Source organism: Sinohyriopsis cumingii, unplaced genomic scaffold (genome assembly GCF_028554795.1).
Source record: "Sinohyriopsis cumingii isolate HCF-2022 unplaced genomic scaffold, ASM2855479v2 utg000229l, whole genome shotgun sequence".
Classification (NCBI taxonomy): Eukaryota; Metazoa; Mollusca; class Bivalvia; order Unionida; family Unionidae; genus Sinohyriopsis; species Sinohyriopsis cumingii.
In genome coordinates, this window is record NW_028315879.1 from 4,726,726 (window position 1) to 4,746,815 (window position 20,090).

Consider the following 20,090-nt stretch of genomic DNA (forward strand, 5'->3'; position numbering starts at 1 on the left):
CATGCAGACAGAGAGACAGTCACATACATACATACATACGTACTTACATACGTACACACATACATTCATACATACATACAGACAGACAGACAGATATATAGATAGATAGATAGATAGACGAATGGATGGATGGATGTACAAGCATATGCAAAAAAGAATGTATTGTACTACTGGGAATCTATGGTAGAGTCCATGATCATTCTAAAACGCAACCACATGTGAGAGAGAGAGAGAGAGAGAGAGAGAGAGACAGAGACAGACAGACAGACAGACAGAGAGGCACTAAAGATGAATTTACATTTATGGAGGACAAAGTACCCGGACGGTCAAGGAGATTGGGAGACGCGAATAAGTAAAAAGACAGAATAAACGGATGCAAGCACTTAACAAACGCTATACACTGACAAACAGAGATACAGACGTAAATGCGGAAAACATACGGAAAAACGACCCAAAAGAGGTAGAAGAATTCATGCTTTCTTAGTATATATATCCCGTAACAAGCATGCGCTGTTGTCTATTAAAAACAGTCATAGATTTAGACCGCATTCATTTTTCGATATGTATATAGGTATTTATGCATTTATTGACTGACCGAGTATGTATGTGTGTTGTTGTTTTGGGGTTTAACACCAATTTTCGTCACAATGTAGGCTATACATGGTGGTCAGCATAACTGGTGGAGGAAGAACCCGGGCAAATCCAGGAAGGAACCACCGACCCATGGGAAGCTACTGGCAAGGTTTCGCACGTACCCACATTGGCCGAGCCCGAGACTCGAACATATGCAGACAGAGGTGAGAGGGCAGTGATCTGTGACGTTGAGCGCTTTAGATTACTCGGGGCCACATGTATGTATGTATGTATGTATGTATGTATGTATATGTATGTATGTATGTATGTATGTATGTATGTATATGTATGTATGTATGTATGTATGTATGCATGCATGCATGCATGCATGCATGTATGTATGTATGTATGTATGTATGTATGTATGTACGAATGTATGTAAGTATGTATGCATGTATGTATGTATTTATGTATGTATGTGTGTGTATGTGTGTGCATGTATGTATGTATGATGTATGTATGTATATATGTATGTTTGTACGTATGTATGTATTTATGTGTATGTGTGTATAGGTAGGTAGGTTGGATGCAGGCTGGTAGGCATACATGTAGGTAGGTAGACAGGTATTACAATACACTATCTCATAGTCTAAATCACGATTTGATAAGGAATACGATGCCTATTGTTCCAGAATGACAGGAATCACGTTTAATACCGGTGGAATTTCAATACACAGAATAAATATAATGGACCTTTCTTGACTGAGCTCACTGCTACTATGGTAACTATAAGGATATTGAAAGACTTTGTTATGGACTACTGTCAAGTATCATGCCCAACAGATTCAATGAATAATTTTATTACATAGATATACTTCTTTTAATACGTTTTAAAAATAAATTTCATATGCGTTGTTCTTCAATGCATTTGTTTCTGTTAAGTCATAAATAAACAATTGTTGTATATTCAGAACAATTGTGTTTTGATGCATGGGAATTACTTCGAGTTGTTTATATTAAGCACATTGAACCTTACGGTAAAGAGATCATGTTTGAGCTCCCTTGACTATTCACAACAAAGAAAATACGTTTCGAATTTATATGCTCGTCGCAACGATACATATCATGTATACGAGGTAAGGGAAGAGGTACTGCCGAATACAATATATTGCTGGAGCAATATTCCTAAATATTGACCTGGTTTAAATCATAACGAGGTAGAATGGATTTTGTTGCATTTCGAGTATAGCAATATTCCTAAACATTGACTTGGTTTAAATCGTAAAAATTTCATGGGTATTTGTTTGTAATGACACTATAAGAGGTTTATAGAGGTTGCTTATTTTATCAAAGAAATATATATTCGATCCCGATGAGTAGACACGTGCTAGATGAGAGACACAAATTTAGCTTTTGCAACATTTATAAATTTCAACATTGAGTTGCTTTGCATATCATGTATGGATAGATTCTTATGTATTCTGCATACTATTCCTCTGTCTAAAAAAGACAGGCCATATCAATCGCTCATGTGCTAATTTAATTAGTTGCCCAAGTTATGACTTTTAAATACACATCATTTATTATTTTCCCTTATATAGTATTTGCACACTCTCCCGTTTGTTTGTAAACCACCCACCCACCCACCAACCCAACACACGCACACATTTTAAAAACAAAAGGCATCGATGATATAAAAATGCACAAACATAGTCATTTTATTCGTTACTTTATAATTTTTAACTTGTGGCGACGGGCTCCCTAACATTCTCATTATACTGTTTCAAACCAAACGGAAGCTCTCTATGTTAACAAGCAGACGGATTGCTCACTGTTCTTTTCTCGTTTCTAAAGCAGCCCATTTCAGGTTACCTGTGTCGCCTACGTCCAAAATTTGCTATATATAGTTTAATATTTCTAACACGAATTGAACAAATAAAAAGGTGGAAATCTTGTATGCATGTGTTCAAAGAGATGGAACTCAAAATTTATTGAATTATTGGGATTGTCAAAGACGTCGACTACATTACATTGTCGTTTTGCTTGAAAATATACATCAACCCATGCAAATATAACGACTTTGTTACTAAATAAACTCCGTTTGATTCAAACTTCCAACAAGCTGACAGTGTTTAGAAACGAATGGCGGCAATCAGGTTGGAAATTATTAACTGATGAATGAAATTGATTAGAGTATCTGCCTTGGATGCGGGAAGTCGCGGATTCGAACCTCGGCCAAGTCATACCAAAGACTCATAAAAATGTTATTAACAGCCGCCTCGCTTGGCGCTCAGCATTAACAGGTTAGTGTTAGGACTGGTCGGACTTGTGTCAGAATAATGTGACTTGGGGGGACATGATTCCACATGTCCGCGGCATGTTGCCCCAGTATTAGACATCACTATAAACTGCCACACTGCAGACACTGTAGCGACATGACTGAAAAATAGTCAAAGTTACCTTAAAACCAAAATCAAGCACCCCCCACACACCTTTTGATTTTTAAAATCGGTAGGGGAGGTTGGTACAAACACACAGGAAAATACTATTTTAATTTTAGAAAATACTGTAACTCTTGTAGCGGGCATTAATGTTGTTGTTTATTGTTGCCTAATGTAATCAGAACACCCCTATCCTAACACAAGTGAGTCCGGATTTCCGCCTAGCTGACATAGAATTAATACAACATTAAAGTCTTGATTATGAAATAATAACATTTATAACATTCTAAAGTTTGTCAAGTTTATACTTATTCGCATATATTTGCCTCCCTCCACTTTAATATTTATATTTAAATATTTGTCCATCCTACCGTTTACCAGGCAATTGTTTTGTCTACAATGTGGTAACTGCGCTCTCTGATACAATTTACTTTCTTTTCTTTTTTTGTTTACGTCTTTTTGTTTTTATAACATATTTTTTTCCACCACTGTTGCATATACCCATCCCTTGGCTCTATCTACCTCTTCATCTATCCGTTTGTTTGTCCGTCGTTTTTTATTTATATACTTGACGCAGCTGACGTTTCCATAGCTTACAGCAAACCATGTTAAGGCGATATGTCTTCAGTAACTCGACGGTGTTTTTTAACGATGCTTAAAAGTGTAATAACTAGAAGGTGTTATTAAACGATACTTAAAATGTGTAATAATATGTATCCATCGTGAAAGTAGTGCAGTGTTTGTCAAGAGTAGTTGCAAATGAAAACTTAATTTTATACATGAAGTCAACCATGAGATAAAAAGCATATTTTTGTATAAACGACGTCAGCCATGAGATAAACAAGTAAGAAGACACCGATGCTTTCCTTTTCTGCAAGTATGATTTGCTTAACTCTTATCCCTGTGGCATCAGTAACTTCTATCACCACTACAACCATGAAAGAGCGCTGTGCTTATTTATGGATAAATGTACGCCATGAAAAGTATAAAACCGTTTATTTTCCCTATTTTGTGAACTTTGATTCATAGAAACTTTAAAAATAGGTTAAACTATTGATGCGACAGTGTTTCGTGCTTGACAATACATTCAGTTTACTGGATATAAATATCCAGTAAACTGAATGTATTGTCAAGCACGAAACAGTGTTATGACCCGTATGATAACAATATGTATGTAGCTCAGTATGTATTTAAGCTGCTCGCACTTCTCTCTCTCCAATTCTCTTCAGTGCAAAATATTTAGCTCCAGCATGGATGAAACTGCGCCCGGTGGAGCGATCCAGAGCAAGATCTTCTTATGACTCAGGGTCAATGTTGAAGTGATTCAAGTATGACTCGAGATAACCTTTGAAGCGTTAATTCTGATCACTATGATATTTCTCCCTCCTTGAGCCTGCCGTACATGATCTTTGCTGTTAGTCGCTCCTCTGACGTCATAGCTACGTGGCATGTCCATCTCAACTTTGATTTCATCACCAGAGGGCGGATGTTTTGAACGCCTGCTAGTGTGAAAATCTTCTTGGTTGGTACCCTGTCCTGCCATCTCATCATCATCATCATCATCATCATCATCAGTTCCCACTCAGATAGTCCGTTTGCAAATGGTTAAGCTTCAAATGTTCGCAAGCATATTGCAAGCAGGTCGACAACACGTATGCCTTTGTAGACCGTTTTCGTTTGTAGACAAATGACAGTGCGCTACAACATCTTTGCGCGTAGTCTGCTAAAGATCGTACTTGCTTTATAAGTTCTGGTGTAGGTATCTCATGAATGTGGAATGCACATCACAGTGTATTGCCGATATAGGTTAACTGGCCCAAAGCCGGGATGCTATGCCCCTTTAATGTGATGGTAGGCTCAGCGTAAGTCTTCTTCTAGTGTAGAGCGTCTTCTTGATACTGACTGAGAAACCAGAATTGTCACCAACGAAGAGAAATGTATGATACAATGCTGCATGTCAGACTCAGATTTGACATTCAGGGAACTGCCTTCCGCACAACGGAGATTAGGAAGAGTCACTTCATGTAAGGTTGCCTTCGCCTGTAGTCTTCTCAGATTGAAGTGCGTATTGTCAGTGAGGTATCTGATGTCGACCCAAGTGTCATAGTCACGGAAGGGCACGTACAACCATAACAGATAACATCTGGAATAGTACCGATGACTCACCTATAGTCCACAGTACATGCGAGGATGCCGTCATGGAATTGAAACGATCACGAGGAATTTTTGCAGTAGGAGAGTCCCCTCTTGTTGTATTTGCAAACGCCATTTTTGTCAGTGACACATTGTTGTAAGTTGGCGAAACCTAGCTTTGAAGTCACCAGTGATGATTGGCATGTTTGATTCCCAACATTTGCAATAAGAGACGTCAGGTCTTCATAAATTTTATAAATTTTATCCATGATCTCGTCTGGGCTGGCCATGGTGGGTGCATGGACGCTTGTGATAGATGCATGTTTTTTCCAGACAGTGGGAGTCTCATATGCATTAATTTTCATTCACGTCATTTGGGAATGTGTGAGCGTTCTGACTCGACTTGATTTTCATAGCAATGTCAACACCAGTTTCACGTCTCTCATCTTTACTTCGACCACTCCAGAAGAAGGTGTGGCCGGTTCCAGTTTTAACGAGTTGTCCTTCCCCAGCGAGCCGAGTTCGGGGTTGATATTTAGCCTTTGCATTTGGCCTGTTCTCTACAAACTATAGTTGATATACTGTCTCTTGGTGGGAGCGGTGTAGAGTTGCAACAACGTTGTCTTCGTGTTAGGTTTTTGACAGCTAAAGTGTGATCCACGTCATCCGCGTTATGCTAACCAGGATTATGGTGAGACAGGGAATGCCCTGCTGCACCTGTTCTAGCTGGTTCATCATGCTATAGAGCGAGCACTGTGATCTTTCAAATTGCTGTTAAGTCACTCAATAGACTGTCGGTTTCCACTGCTGTTTTAATCCATGGAAAAGCGTCCATATGCTCTAAGCCACCTGTTGACATGTCTTTGCAGCAACATCTCGCTGTGCATATATATAATGCTTTGCCGCTCGTTCGCCATCAGATGACTTAACGATATATGGGGAGGAGGAGTGGAATAATGTCCTAACTTGCACGTGCGATGGATAAAATTGAAGGAAAGTCGCGCAGAGTATATCTCACTCTTTTTTCTGTGTTAACTCAATGACACGACAATATCCAGGCTTCTTCAGACCAATCTGGATTTAGTCGATGGTCGTCAGTTCATAACTGCATCTCAATTGATGCCCTAAAGAACCTACTCTGTGCCAACAGTAAAAGGTAGTACCGTCTACAGTAACCTACGGTAGCAGACGTAACCTGACCTGCAACATACCTGCCCCAACCGTACTTTGCATAAATAGCCCTGGAAGACATTCCCTACGCTAAGGAATATGTTTATGTTTACCTTGACAAGAATGTACAGTTCTGTGTATGTTGAGTGGACAATATGTTTGCACCAATTTAACACAGATGGAGTTGAACACATTGGACACCATTGTGATGAACGGTTCTGATTTCCATATTTTAACTTTTTGTTCGCTGTTTGAAATCTATGCTTTCTATGTGACGATTGGCGAACTCCACGATTGCCATTAGAAGTAGACTTTACGTATCTAGTTTGACCACCCAACCTGTGTACAATAATGGCCCATTGCAGACAAATGCAATTGAAGCGTCAATAAATATTGATTAGTTATCTCAAAATAGAAGATGTAGATTCATAACAATGTATTTCCGCGTACACTTTATATTTCGCCTCTTGAGTTTCATAACTAGATTTTGTGACACAAAAGGAAATGTAACATCGGAAAGGAAGAATATATGAACAAATGGTTACATATTTGCTTTGCAGATATAATTTTAAATCTATATGTATGAAACACCGCAGTTTTGACTTATTTTGTTGTTCTTTATCTGAAAATGATGTGTGCAATTGACCAGTGTGTAAATAGTTGTCTCTGTCTGTCTGTTGGTAGGTACATATATACATACATACACACACGCACGCACTTACACACGCACGCACTTACACACACACACACACACACACACACACACACACACACACACACACACACACACACACACACACACACACACATACATACATACATACATACATACATACATACATACATACATACATGCATACATACATTGAGTTTTCTATAAAGATACCAGAGGGGACCGTACACTTTTATTTCCGCGTGCACTTTTATATTTCGCCTCTTGAGTTTCAAATCTAGATTTTGTAACACAAGAGGAAATGTAACATCAGAAAGGGAAACAAATATCTGAATAAACGGTTACACACACGCACGCACGAACGCACGCACGCACGCACACATGCACGCACACACAGAGACACATACATATATACATACATACATACATACATACATACATACATACATACATACATACATACATACATTACTTCTATTTAATCTTTTGAAGCTTGCATCAAAAAGCGCAAAGTTCCTAATGTGTGAAAATAGTAAATTTATACATTCTTATCAACATAGTACGTATTTGCGGCAATATTGAATTTTAAAGCAACATATTTCTATTCCATTCCTTCTTTTTTATTGTTAAAAATGAAATTTAAATATTAAAACCATGTCCTCTTATTTTACGTCATCATACAGTTCAATAGGCCATACATCTGATGCGATCTTGAAGCTTTGAACAACATATATTATATTTCTTTTCTTGAGATATAGATAGCGACAAAAGATTTGGATCACAGGTGCTTTCAATTTACCGTAGGTGTTCGCTACGTAGGGATAAACACATTGTATATGTACTTAGGTCTCTGGGACATTTAGTACCATGAACGATTCGTATCGGGCATTTTAAAGTGATCAGCTCGAGTGAAATTTGATTATGCGTGTTCTTTTAATTGAAATCCATTAATTTATTTCATATAAGATAAGTGGTCTTAGCTTAACGCTGTTAGTAAATAAGTGGTTTCGAATGTCTTTTTGTGTGAACTATTCGAAATGTACAACACAATATCTAATAGCTTTACAAACTTTATCGGTATAATTTAAATAGTCTTAAGAATTTGTTTAATATATTTTTTCATCACGAAATATGATTGAAATTTCCCCATCATTTTCCTTTAAAAAGAGGACTGATGCAGTGGATGCCACTTGTGTCTGGAAAATGTTGGTTCTTGATAAATAATGTACATTCTGTACAACTTTTTAAAAAAAAGATACAGGTGAGACTGCGTTCTTCACAAGTTATAGTAAGACTTTTACAGGTGAGGCATGTGTACGTGTGTGTGTGTGTGTGTTTGTGTGTGTGAAATGCATTTTTAACGTAACTTTGCCAGTTTTGCAGTCACATCGCTACGATGTCTGCATTGTGGCAGTTTACAGTGTGAGACTGCATTCTTCACAAGTTATGCGCGTGTATGTGTATTTGTGTGTGTGTGTGTGTGTGTGTGTGTTGGATTTTAACGTAGTTTTAAAAACAGAGGTCATATCGCTTCGATGCATGCAGTGTGTCAGTTTATAGTGATGATTAGCACTGGGGCATCATGCTTCAAATGTGTGGAATCATGTCTCACCCAGTCGCGTTATCATGAAACCAGGCCAGCCAGTCCAAACACTAACTTCTTAATCCTTAACGCCAAGCGAGGCATGTGCTAATACCATTTTTTCAATAAGCTTTTGTTACCGATTCAACCGAGGCTCAAACCCACGACCTCTCGCATCCGAGGCGCACGCTCTAACCACCTAGGCCTCCGGAGCGGTCTTCACAAGTTATACTAAAACAGATGCAAGCGAGACTACGTTCTTCACAAGTCATAATAAAACAGATGCAAGCGAGATTACCTTCTTCACAAGTTATAATAAAACAGATGCAAGCGAGACTAAGTTCTTCACAAGTTATAACGAAGCAGAGACTGCGTTCTTTACAAGTATTAACAAAGCAGATACAGGCAAGACTCCATTCTTCACAAGTTATTATATGGCAGATACAGGCGTCTCATTACCAAGCCATTGCATTGAACTTTAATTGCTTTACTCCTCGCTTCAATTAATTTTATGAATTATGATGTTAACAGCTTTGCGGAATCATCGTAGGCGTGTACCCCATGATGACCAACTAGATGCAGATGCAATAACTATCCAAACAACGATTTCTTTTATTAAAAAAACCCAACAAAACCAAACAACAAGCCCCCACACATTTCATTGATTCAGTGTAAGTTTTATCAATTTTTCAATTTTCATTTTTATAGCCCTTATCTGTGTCCAAATGACAGCTGTGTTTGATTAACTTAGCGGATACGAATGATGTACAATCAAACCTGTCTTCGACAGCAACGTTTGGGAAAAACTGACCTTCTTACACAAGTGAGCTCTGAACACATGCTTGCCATGCAAACTTAGTTCTTAGAAAATAATATCATTATCATCCTCATTATTATTATTATTATTATTATTATTATTATTATTATTATCAGTAGTATTATGGGGCAAACTACACGTTTTCCTTCCTGATTATTCCTTATATACATTTAATTCAACATTCATAAGTTCTGGTAAAAAAGTAGATTCAGTAAACTCTTTTTTCTAACTTTCCTTTTTTTCCATATGGGACGTTTTTTTAAAAATCTTTTTAACTATACTGACTGTAGCGTTGATTCATTATAACTTCTTGGATTTGAAAGAGTAACCAAATGTGTAATACCTGTTAACGTTTTATTCTCAAATAAAACACGGATTGATATTTAGTGAAAATCTCACATGTACATTGCGCTTATGTGCTTATGTTTTTTTCTTTCTTTTTTTTTTTTTTTTTTTTTTCGCAGTGCATTTTGTACATACAAATTTGTGTAGGCTTTTCATACATGTATACTTTCTTTTAATTAGAATACTTGCAATCAACCATTCCGACATACAGACGAATATTTGAAAGCTGAAATGTATTCTTCACCCAATACAATATTGACGAGAGTGATTATCACGGTCTTGATCCCCAATCTAATATTTGTGCAAAAAGCACTACTTGAATTTATTGAATACATGTACGTGAAATCTGATTAATTATAATGATTTAAAGTAATAAATCTTCTCTGTTAATCTTTTGAACGAATTTGTTTTTCTTAAGCTCTTACATTTTCGGTTTTTGCTTGTTCGTTTCTTCTTTTGTTTACTGTGTAATTAATTAACCACATTATTTGCTTCAGATTTCGATCGTTTGTACTTTCGTTCATTCTAGACAATACCTGCCGAACCGTACTTTCCATTAATCAAAACATATTTTCTGAAATACTTAAATACGATGACAAGTCATAGAAGAATCTTCACAATTACAAAAAGCTCCATAAACTATATTTTTTCTAACAGATGACTTCAACATTTTTGTAAACTTCTGTTGGAAACGTTTCGTTTTGGTAACTTTACTCTATTTCTCCATTCCACATGGAGAATTAAATAAAGGAAACTCTCGATTTATAAAACTATTCTGACCTGAAGAACTCACTCATTCTCCCATCACATGAAAACTTACATTTATTATTTTTGGATGAAAAGTGTTATGATTTGCAACGGGATTTTATCACCAGGAATTGCTTAGGTCGAGTTGTATTTTGGAGAACAGGGATAGTATACGTTATGGACCTGTCCTAAATTTCCTATAAGTCCCTCTCATAATCATGTGCAAAGAAAAACACTTTTTAATATGCCAAAACATTTACGGACTATTATGTAATCCAAAGGAAATGTATCGTGACCTTTATAAGTAAAGATCAAGGCAGCCGTTTCTCAGATAAGGCAAATATAATATTTTTTTTTCTTCTATATTTTAGTCAAGGTCATTCGGATCACGTGCTGCCTGCTGACCCACATTATGTTGAAGGATGGAACTACTAGTGCTCTTTCAGATATGATAGTCCTCCCATTGGTCATAGGTAATTACATAGATGGAAATATGTAGTAATCACATAAATAGAAATATGCAAACTTGATGACGTCGATTGATTTTTATGTCTAACTTTCAAAAACCGTTTGCAAATCGTAGCTAAAATATTAGAATGATATGTCAGTATCTTTTCTGAGTTCATTAAAATGCGTTGCTTTTCATCGTGACATGGTACATGCATGTACAATTGTTATTTTAACAGGTTATAAATCTCTTCGACTTCCAAAGAAAGCCATATTAAGAAGCTCTCGGCACGATTTAGGTAAATATTATATAAATGTTTTCTAAAATTTAGATATATATCTACTTATTGTGTTGCAAACTAACAGGTGACCCTAACAGTCAAGAAATAGATATTTATTCATTGATTGAATTCTATGAAGTATGGCTGTAAAAGTAAAAAGACAAAAAGGCCATAACGTCTCAGCTGAAATGATACTGGTTCAAGACGATCATGTTACGAAACGTTGCTGGTGCGAAACGATCATGGTGAATGAAAAAATAGCAGTTGTGGGGTAGTGATATTATATTTATAGGGATCTACTTTAACGTCCTCTTTAATCTGCGTTTTACTGCTGGTAAAGTTGTTCCTATCACGCGGACTAATAAAAGAAAAAAACACACAAGAAGAAAAATTACAAACATTTGTCTTTAAGCAAGGACAGTATATAAGACAATTGATATGGTACTTTTTCCTTTCAACATATTGGACATAACAAACTAAATTAATGTACAGTGTATATATTTTGTTTTCTTTTATAATTGAACAGAGGGAGTTAGTATCTATGAAAATGCATATTGAACAAAAGGCATTTCAGAGAGAGAGAGAGAGAGAGAGAGAGAGAGAGATTCGTTTGACTGAGAAATTACCTTTCATTAAGTTTCCTTTTCCGAAGCTTTTAATATGTTCCCAGAAAAAGGCATGTGTCTTACCTGGTGAAAATCACTAAACAGAGGATGAAGCACACAACAATGCTAAATGTACACAAGTTTGTTTTTCCTTCCTGCCTTATATCGTGTTTTATTCCATCGCTTTCTAATCAGAACATAATGTCTAACAGTCCTTATAACTCCTATATTGAAATATTAATAACCATTGTGGCCACTACTAGACAGAGTCTACTCTTATTGTGACAGCAATGGGAGGACCTATGACACAGATACAACCATTATGACTGATATATTCAAACATTAATAACCCATTTTGACCACTACTATATAGCAACCAGTCGTAGTGTGGCACAGACGACGGAATGAATAGTGACATTCAAAAATTAAACTAATGCAGCAACTCCAATCTATCACCATTGTACCATGTCTGGATTTACTCGCGTGGGGGAGATGTTATTCTTCATTAATTACTTAATTAGTATTTTCTTGAGACGAAGTTTCCCGGTCAGTCTGGTTCGACTTTTATGTTCAAGGCTTATGTAAGAATATATATATATATATATATATATATATATATATATATATATATATATATATATATATATATATATATATATATATATATATATATATATATATATATATATATATATATAGTATGTATGCATGCTGTAGTATGTAGGCTGTATCATTGATATAGCCCGAAATGAATCAATTTTTCATTAAAATGAAACGAGGCTTATCGAGTTTCCTTCTAAGGAAACATTTATACAACGGGTGGTATATCAAAGATGCAGCGCATAATATGCATATATTTTATTTATATCACATTCAAATACACACACGTGAGTTTCCAAGACAGTTAAGACTGACTACAGACAACTGTGTATTGACGGAATGAATGAGCTCCGCAAGAGTCTGTCCAGTGTGTCCGATAAAAAAAATGTACTCTAAACCTTTTAAGAATAATCGCAATCTGCTCTGCAAATTGATGTTGTTTCTTTTAGTTGTTGAACTTCTATTTTTAGTCATATTGATTAAATAAATATAAGATACACTTACGATTTAAACATGAAAGATGATTTAAATGAAGAAAGTAGAGCACTACAAACACAGCATAGGTAACTATACTTGAACATTGAAGGCGCTGTTTTCACATACAAGCATCAGGGTAACATACTGAAATGAGCTGGAAGTATAAACTAAAGAAAACGAGAAGCCACAGGAAGTAATTCAAGTATTGAAATACTTTTACAGTTGAACTGTCATTACTGTGAAATAATTAACATTGCTACCAACCACACAATTAGTTATCTCCTCCATTTTTAGATATCACGTATTCGTTGCATCTTGTGACACCATTTCGCTTTTATTCCTAGGTCCAGAGACATCGTGGCCAGACACAGGCGAAAATACGGATTTTCACTGGAGAGAGAGAGAGAGAGAGAGAGAGAGAGAGAGAGAGAGAGAGAGAGAGAGATGTATGTGGCGGGGAGGGGGAGTCTTACCATAAGGGTATTTATTCATTGTCCAACCCTGTTTCTTTATTGGTCGATTAATCTAATGTCTTACCAAACCCCACATTGATAGAGAAAGCCTGAGGGAGCGTAAAGCGCCCATCGTTTATTTTAATTTTAAATAATATGGTTTAGACCCATATTATTAAATAATGTTTTTGACCCATATTAATAAGTTTTCTAAAACATGAAAAAAAAAACACGAAAAAAACCCCATACAAATCATTAAAGAGATTACAGTGTGTGTATTCCTGCTTACAAACAAATGTACCGTACAGTCTTTACGTGATATTGCACCTTTGTATCATTGGTATTATGAACGCTGTATTAAAGTGCCTGGGACGTGTGCACCTAGCCGATACGAATTTCTAGTCCCTATGGTCTTAAACTAAGTAACAGAAAAGAGCGAAAACCAATACGTGTTGTAAGATTCAACAAATATTTTTTTCTCCGTTGAATATCAAGTGAAATCTTAAAAAGAACTTATAAGTGCTTAAGTATTATGAATTACAACCACAAAGTTCAGAAGGGTTCTATTACAAGTTCATATGAACAGAGTGCCAAATTAATACATGTGGTGTTCTGAATATATTGCAATATTTAACGTACTGATGTGCCATTAGCCTCGATTGCACTAATGTGACAACAGTCCGTATGCATCACAATGATATAATCAAAAATATCCTTGAATTAATTCACACTAATCCAAAATTATTGATTTAGTCCAAGAAGTATAAATCAGCACTTTGTAATTCCAGTGAATAATTTAAATAGATAAATCCTCTCAAATAATAACTGAAACACAATTTAATTCTACTAAAATATTAAGATATGGAATGAGTAAAATAAGGTAATGAAAATTAGTATAAAATCTAGGCCACAATATCGAAACCAGAATGAAGGTCAACTTCCGTTCTAGAACATTAAAAGTTGTCAGCATGATCAGGAATTTCCAAGTCAAAAATTTATGTCCTAAACTCAAATACAAAATACATGCAAGCAATTTTACCTCCATTAATAATGATCTGAATATTTAAACTATAATCACATAAAAAATATTAACTACGTATTGTGTTGTTTAGAAAATAAATGTCACTAGTCGGGTAAGCCCTTAACTCGTATAATGATCAAGTCAATAACAGAATATATATAAACATAACTTTAAGCGCGCTCGTGCGTGCGTGTGTGTGTGCGTGTGTGTCCAGGCATAGTAAGATATAAATATTATGTACATCAGTACCTTTATCGAGTCTAACCCATCCTACGACCCAACATCAGGGACCCTCCTTTTACGGTACTCTACCTTGAATTGATCAAGTTATGCATTCACATTTTGCGCATTCATTAAGCAATGAAATCTTCAAGATGAAATGGGAAAAATATTGGCATGCGTTGTGCAGTATCACAAAGGGATGGCTAGAATCGAACTAATCTAGTACACAATGTACAACAAGTACCAACCTAAGGGAGACAAAACCGGTAGGATTCTGACTGACAAGTGTAATTTGTTGCAATAACATTTGAATAACGTATATACCGTACTTTATATGTACGTGTAGCATGATGTCCCACCCAGTCACATTATCCAGATACCAGGCTGACCAGTCCTAACACTAACATCTTAATGTTGAGCGCCAAGCGAGGCAGTTGTTAGTACCATTTTTGTAAGTCTTTGGTATGACTCGGCCTGCGTTCGAACCCACGATCTCCTGCCTCCGAGTCGGACACTCTAACCACTTGGCAACCGAAGCGGTATATTATATATATATATATATATATATATATATATATATATATATATATATATATATATATATATATATATATATATATATATATATGTATGTATGTATGTATGTGTGTGTGTATGTATGAATGTATGTATGTATGTATGCATGTGTTGTGTGTGTATGTATGTATGTATGTGTGTGTCTGTGTGTGTGTGTGTGTGTGTATGTATGTATATATGTATGCATGCATGCATGTATGTATGAGATTTACTAGCACGTTAGCAATATCTTGGTTAGAAGGGGCCGATTAAAAGTTTAGTTATACAAGATAGATTATCACAATTTACTATATAAACCACGTTCTCTGGGAAAGTCAACGATTGTTTGCAAAGGAACATCATGAAAACGCTACTTGACCGAGTTAGGATTATAAAATGTCCGTCTGTCTATACACGACAAGAATGTACTCCAATGTCTTGGACACCGGACATGTGCTCATTCCCGTCAAGGTTCACTCTTCGGGAAGTAGGTATAGGTGAAGTGTCCCAGACGTGAGCGACACAACAAAGTGCATAAATTATATCTGTATACTTTTTTTCATAATTTGATTTATAATTAAAATTTAATTCTATTAGATATTATTATTATTATTATTATTATTATTATTATTATTATTAGTAGTAGTAGTAGTAGTAGTATTAGTAGTAGTAGTAGTTGCAGCAGTAGAAGTAGTAGCAGCAGTAATTTGATTGATATATAGTTCTGAATCATTATTATCTCACCAAGTTCCGATGTGTATTAATACTGACAGGGAAAACAATTTTTTCAAACTAAACTTGTCGCGACACCGCATGACTACAGACGATGTCATGTTACTTTCTTATTTGACATGCCATGCGTAGTTATATCCATACGATATCTAACAAATTAATAGAAATATCTTGTTATACCTCCCATACTGTGGATGAAAAGGAAAACTGTCTTGTTATTCTTGAGTAAATATGATTATTAAAATGAAGGGCCCATAACGTAATCATAACGGCCTGACATATTAGTCATACATTATATACAAATCGGAGAGGGGTGGGTGTGGGTGGGTATCATGTAATCCTAACGGGCTTGCATATTATTTCTACAAAATGAGGGGTCAGCAGGTAAACTCCTTTTCGCCAGCCAAGGGTCCGATATGCTAACCTTATCTACGCCTTTGCGGATCGAGCAGATATTTTAGAGCTTTGCCCTAGCGACATTTATTTGATTCCATGCGTTGCCTCCATTAGTTTGTAAGGGGAACTAACCAAATGCGTTCATTGTATGTTGGCCGAAAATGATGTAGGCAATTGACTTCAAAAGGATACCTTGTAAGTTTAACATCGAAAGTATTACTAAGTACCAGGTAGAAGTCATTACAGGTGTATTTGCTTATTTGTGAGTCAATTGAAGTTATATGCTCCCCTTGTCTCGATCATGTAAGAACAATGTTCAAATTTCAGCAACCTTATTTTGATAGGATGCTGTGGCTTGCCGCCGCATCCAATGGAATTCACAAACCCGAATTCAGAAATATCTGCTCGATCCGCTACGGTGTAGATGGTGTTAACAAATTGGATCCTTGGCTAGCAAAAGATGCATGTAAACTTAAAAGACCAGCATATTATTACAGTGCATACACAAAAAGGAGGGGTCCAGCATGTAATCCCAAAGGATTAACATATTATAAAGTTGTGTATACTTGAAGGAATCCAACACCTATTCCTGACGCATTGGCATATAATAACAGTATATACAGAATGACGGCATATGATCCTAATGGACTGGCATATTATAAACCGCATAAAGAAAATGATGGGGACCGCTCCAGTGGCCTAGTGGTTAGAGCGTCCACCTCGGATGTAGTAGTTCGCAGGTTTGAACCCTCGGCCGAGTCATACCAAAAATTAATAACTTTTTTTTACTAATTGCTGCCTGACTAGGTGCTTGGCATTAAGAGGTTAGTGTTAGGACTGGTGGGCCTGGTGTCAGGACAATGTGACTGGGTTAGACATGATGATACATGTCTGCGGCCTGTTGCCTGTTGCTCCAGTACTAGACATCACTAAAAACCGTAGACGTTGTAGCAATATAACTGAAAATTGTTAAAGCTACGTTAAAAATCCAAATCAATCACACACACACACACACACACACACACACACACAATGATGGGTCCATCGGTTAATCCTAATGGACTGACATTGCTACTGCCTATGAACTGCATCGTCAGACAATGAGCTCACATGTTGGTAAGTCAATCTGTGCTGAGGTTTCGCAACCCCTGCATATGCAACATCACACTCCTGTTCTACTTCTTGACATGACATTAATTTTTGCCAAGAAGGAAGGATACTGGTCTTTCGAGTTGATCTATTGAAACAATCTGCCTATCCTGGACGTAGGCGCACGCTTGTGTGTATGTATGTATGTATGTATGTATGTATGTATGAATGTATTCTTATGTCACGTGTTTAGGTTCTAATAAACAGTAACACAAGAAAGGGTGAAAACAACAAGCTTTGTTTTTTGTTGTTATTGTAGGATTTAACGCCATCTTTCAGAACACAATACGCTATACATGGCGGCCAGTATTAATGATGAAGGAAGAACCAGGGAAATCCCCGCAAAGAACCACCGATCCACTAGAAGCTACTGGCAAGCTTTCTTACATACCCACATTGGCCGAATTCGAGACTCGAACCCACGCAGACGGAGGTGAGATGGCGTGATCCGTAACGGAGAACGCCTTAGACCACTCGGCCACTCGGGGCCCCAACAAGCTTTGAAAAAATACAATAATTTATTTCCCTGAAAATATTCTGTAATAATGAAATAAATATGAACTTATGGTTTTGTAGAATCAGATCTAAAAGTCATCCAAGATTAATCCAAGAATAAAAGTTTAGTAGTCCTAATAACAAAATATTCTTTTGATTTCAAGTTCGAATCCTGAGGAAGAATCAGATATGGAAGACGATGACGTATGCTGTAACCTGTAGTTTTGAAGTCTACAGGTCCTCGTAGAAAAAGAATTATCACTCCGGTTTTGGAAATCAAAATAAATTTCTGATAAGAACTGTCTTTGATTAAGAATCTCACATGAGCATATGTATTTTCCAGCAAAAAAGAATTAATTCTTTTGAATCCAAGTAATTTGAAATAACTCCAAATCCAAGTAATTTGAAATAACTCAAAGCATAACAACATATAACTTCCAGTGTAACAGCCCAGCTTCTACTGAGAATGATTCTCCAAAACAGAGGTTTTATCGTCTCCTAAACAAGGGGTCACGTGATCATGTTCTAGAAGTGTATAGAAATTAGGTACTTGCTAAGGTAACGTACACCCAGTGTGACTCTGATGAACACCAATCATTGTACTCTAAGAAATAAAATAATATGAAAAATTGTTTACGTCTTAAACACATAGTCTCATCATGACCTCGACAACAACCAATCATTTTAAAATAACAATAGAACTTGTTTACGTGGTTGCTACTAATTTTGAATCAAGGTCAGGATCAAGATCAACACATTGTTTTATAAAACAAACAGTCAGGTCAAACTATTATAAAACAAACGGTCAGGTTAAACTATTTTCTGAAAAAAGTATCATCTCTAGAGAATACATTCACATTACAATAGCATGTAATAAAAAAATTAAAACTGACAAACAATTGAATTGAAATAAATATATATTAAATCAGATATAAGTAAATCAAATATACATAACAGTATGTATGTAAATAAAACTATTACTTGCAACTGTTTTTATAGCAAAACACTCTCTTGCTAGAGATAACAGGTAATTGTTCATAAGAAAGGATAGAAAGAAGAAAAACCAACAGAGCATATATGTCCTGATCACTTAGATGAACGTTTAAATGCATTAGGAACGCATAAGAATGCCCAATGGAGCAACTCAATCTTATTAACCATTTGTAGCTAATTAGTTTAAAAAACTCTTTGCTTTGTGTCAAAAGACAGATTGACAGATTTACAAAATGCTAACTTAATACGCCTACCTGCCGGATAAGTTCTAGCCATGAAACAGTCTAGAAGAGGTGTCAAATTCATGTCTTATTCGGTTAAAATGATTCATTAAAAAAAAAAGCAATGCAAACAAGGGGTCAGTTCAAAAGGATATGAACTGCATATATATTTTAAAAATGAGGCTTCTCGCTAATTTTCTTCTTTTCCGTGATTCTAATGGATTTGATAACATGCTGGGTTTGTACATGGATTTCCCATTATTCGCTAAGATGTTGTTGACGATGTTTAAAGGAACAAGAAAGAAACAAATATCACTAAGATATCCACCAACTAAAATTGTATCCGCTTTATTTTTGCTGTTCTTTTAACTAATGTCATTGTTTATCAACGGGTAAATTCATCGTGTCTTATTGGTAAATTCGCAAGAGAAATAAATTTCAGTTCAACTGGTTCGAAGTTGTACATTTATTTTCAGGACTGTCGACCGAACACGAGAACGTGTATAAACAATGCAACAGGTCTCTATGCTCAGAGATAAAGAGAACACGTCTGTCTCTCAATATGTATGCATGCATACCTGTATTGATATGTATATTCAAATATTTTATGATAAACCATGTATAATGATTTCCAGCTGTAATGAACAGCCACACGATATGTTGATTAAAGATGCAATGCCCTTCTTGGTTTTCTTATCGTAAAGTGATACACCACTAATTGTTTTCTCACTGAGTGTATTGATCTAATGCTTTAGAAGTAATCTGATTTCATAAGTGTTCTAGATATACTATCACAATCCCCAAAGTATAGAATGTTCCGAATGAGCTCCAATAATCTTGAATGTCCTGATGTTTCACAATGATATAATCCAGAATGTCTTTGAATGAGTCCTCTATAATCCCAAAGCAGTGTTTAGTACAAAAACAAAACAAAAACAAAAACAAAACAACAACCAACGAACA

General features: G+C 35.9%; 1 long non-coding RNA gene across 1 annotated transcript; it reads left to right on the forward strand.

Moving 5' to 3' along the window:
* The first annotated feature begins 630 nt into the window (after nt 1-630).
* On the forward strand, nt 631-15,087 carry LOC149774470 (uncharacterized). The gene is made up of 5 exons (XR_016416821.1): nt 631-797; nt 9,281-9,395; nt 10,853-10,954; nt 11,168-11,227; nt 13,236-15,087. It is a non-coding gene; the product is annotated as an uncharacterized LOC149774470 (long non-coding RNA).
* Nucleotides 15,088-20,090: the final 5,003 nt, after the last annotated feature.